Below are 3615 nucleotides of genomic sequence, written 5' to 3' on the forward strand. Positions count from 1 at the left end.
TCATTAGCTTTTAAGGGTGAATTAGACGACAAGCTCTATCTAGTTAATTTCTCAAAAGAGAACACCGATCTAGATGCATGCTTAATCGCTAAGACTAATATGGGCAGGCTTCGGCATCGCCGTCTAGCACATGTTGGAATGAAGAACCTTCATAAGCTTCTAAAGGGAGAACATGTGTTAGGACTAACCGATGTCTGCTTTGAGAAAGACAGACCTTGTGCATCGTGCCAAGCAGGAAAGCAGGTGGGAAGTACTCATCATAGCAAAAATGTGATGACGACGTCAAGACCACTGGAACTCCTACATATGGATCTCTTTGGACCCGTTGCCTATCTCAGCATCGGGGGAAGTAAGTATGGTCTTGTTATAGTTGATGATTTTTCCTTCTTCACTTGGGTGTTCTTTTTGCAGGATAAATCTGAAACCCAAGGAACACTAAAATGCTTCTTAAGGAGAGCTCACAATGAATTTGAGCTAAAAGTAAAGAAGATAAGGAGCGGTAATGGATCTGAGTTCAAAAATCTTCAAGTTGAAGAATATCTTGAGGAGGAAGGCATCAAGCACGAATTCTGTGCTCCCTACACACCACAGCAAAATGGTGTAGTAGAGAGGAAGAACAGGTCGCTAATTGATATGGCAAGGACAATGCTTGGAGAATACAAGACGCCTGAGCGGTTTTGGTCGGAAGCTGTGAACACAGCTTGCCATGCCATAAACCGGCTCTATTTGCATCGCCTCCTCAAGAAGACCTCATACGAACTCCTAACTAGTAACAAACCCAATGTTTCCTACTTTCGTGTATTTGGGAGCAAATGCTACATTTTGGTAAAGAAAGGTAGGCATTCAAAGTTTGCTCCCAAGGCTATAGAAGGGTTTTTACTAGGGTATGACTCAAATACAAAAGCGTATAGAGTCTTCAACAAATCATCAGGATTAGTTGAAGTCTCTAGCGATGTTGTATTTGATGAAACTAATGGCTCTCCAAGAGAGCAAGTTAATTTTGATGATATAGATGAAGATGAAGTTCCGATGGCCGCAATGCGAACAATGGCGATAGGTGATGTGCGACCACAAGAACCACAAGAGCAAGATCGACCTTCCTCCTCTACACTGGTGCATCCCCCAACTCAAGATGGTGAACAGGTACCTCAAGAAGAAGGGCAGGATAAAGGGGGAGCACAAGAAGAACATGATAAGGAGGAAGAAGCATCACCAATTCCTGCAACTCAAGTTCGGTCCACAATCCAAAGGAATCATCCAGTGGATCAAATTTTGGGCGATATAAGCAAGGGAGTAACAACTCGCTCATGTTTAGCTAATTTTTGGAGCATTACTCGTTTGTTTCTTCTATTGAGCCTTTCAGGGTAGAAGAAGCCTTGTAGGATCCGGACTGGGTGTTGGCCATGCAGGAAGATCTCAAAATTTTGGGCGATATAAGCAAGGGAGTAACAACTTCAAGAGAAATGAAGTTTGGAGCCTAGTGCCACGTCCAAAGCAAAACGTTGTGGGAACTAAATGGGTGTTCCGCAACAAGCAAGATGAACATGGAGTGGTGACAAGAAACAAGGCTCGACTTGTGGCAAAAGGTTATGCCCAAATCACAGGTTTGGATTTTGAGGAAACTTTTGCTCCTGTGGCTAGGCTAGAATCAATTAGAATATTATTAGCCTATGCTGCTCACCACTCGTTTAAGTTGTTTCAAATGGACGTGAAGAGCGCCTTCCTCAACGGACCAATCAAGGAGGAGCTGTACGTGGAACAACCCCCTAGCTTTGAGGATGACAGGTATCCCGATCAGGTCTACAAGCTCTCTAAGGCGCTTTATGGACTTAAGCAAGCCCCAAGAGCATGGTATGAATGCCTTAGAGATTTTCTCATTTCTAATGCTTTCAAGGTTGGGAAAGCTGATCCTACTCTCTTTACTAAGACTTGCAATGGTGATCTTTTTGTATGCCAAATATATGTCGATGACATTATATTTGGTTCTACTAATCAAAAGTCTTGTGAGGCGTTTAGCAGGGTAATGATGCAAAAGTTCGAGATGTCGATGATGGGCGAGTTGAACTACGTCCATGGTTTTCAAGTGAAGCAACTAAAGGAAGGAACATTCATCTCCCAAACAAATTACACTCAAGACTTACTCAAGAGGTTTGGGATGAAGGATGCAAAGCCCGTGAAGACACCGATGGGAACGGACGGACATCTAGACCTCAACAAAGGAGGTAAGTCCATTGATCAAAAGGCATACCGGTCTATGATAAGATCGTTGCTTTATCTTTGCGCTAGTAGACCGGATATTATGCTAAGTGTATGCATGTGTGCTAGATTTTAATCCGATCCCAAGGAGTGTCATTTTGTGGCCGTTAAACGAATTCTTAGATATTTAGTTTCTACGCCTTGCTTCGGGATCTGGTATCCAAAGGGGTCTACCTTTGACCTAATCGAATATTCAGACTCTAACTATGCCGGGTGCAAGGTTGATAGGAAGAGCACTTTAGGGACCTGTCAATTTCTAGGAAGGTCCCTGGTGTCTTGGAGTTCTAAGAAACAAACATTTGTTGCCCTATCCACCGCTGAGGCCGAGTACGTTGTCGCAGGACAGTGTTGCGCGCAACTGCTTTGGATGAGGCAAACCCTCCGGGACTTTGGCTACAATATGAGCAAAGTCTCACTCCTATGTGATAATGAGAGTGCAATCCGCTTGGCGGATAATCCTATCGAACACAGCCACACTAAACATATAGACATCCGACATCACTTTTTGAGAGACCACCAGCAAAGGGGAGATATCAATATTTATCGTATTAGCACCGAAAACCAGCTAGCCGATATCTTCACCAAGCCTTTAGATGAGAAAAGGTTTTGCAGGTTACGTAGTGAGCTAAATATCTTAGATTCGCGTAATTTGGATTGATCTATAACATACACGTGTTCTATGCCTTTGATCATGTTACTTAAGCTTTATTGTCTTTAATTGCTTATATTTGGTGCTCAAGTTGTACAAGTCTTCCCCGAACCTCACAAGTCCCTATGTAAATGATGCACATGCTTAGGGGGAGATGTGCTACAACTTGACTCCCTTGAGACTAATCTGTTTGTTGAGTATTCTTGAAATAGTCTCAAAGGGATATTGAAAGGAAAAAGTGAACTTGGACAAAGAAAGAGCTTCCACTGCATTCCGGTATAAATGTATCTTGTCCCAAGTTCTATGTTGTGCTCTTATTGCCATTTTGCTTTCATTTGACATTTTGGTGAGGCAATGAGGTTAAAGGGCCAAAAAGGTCTCCTGTTTTGGTGCTTCATGCTAAAGGGGGAGAAATTAAGGCCAAAGCAAATGGATCAGCCAACCACTTGTGAAATTTAAAAAATGTAGATTTAGAAGCTTTGTATTTAATCAAAACCCTCATATTGCAAAATTGTTCTCTTATGGGGGAGAAGTATCATTATGAGAAAAAGGGGGAGTTTGTGGCATTTGATCAAATTTACTCTTGAAATATCTCTCTATTTTCCCAAACAAGTGTGTTTGACTTAGAGACAGGAAAAAGAATTTGTTTTGTGAAAATAAACCAAGTGGTGGCAAAAGAGATCCAAATATGCCAAATTCTATGTGAGAAA

The sequence above is a fragment of the Zea mays genome, chromosome 10, assembly GCF_902167145.1.
Source record: "Zea mays cultivar B73 chromosome 10, Zm-B73-REFERENCE-NAM-5.0, whole genome shotgun sequence".
Classification (NCBI taxonomy): domain Eukaryota; kingdom Viridiplantae; phylum Streptophyta; class Magnoliopsida; order Poales; family Poaceae; genus Zea; species Zea mays.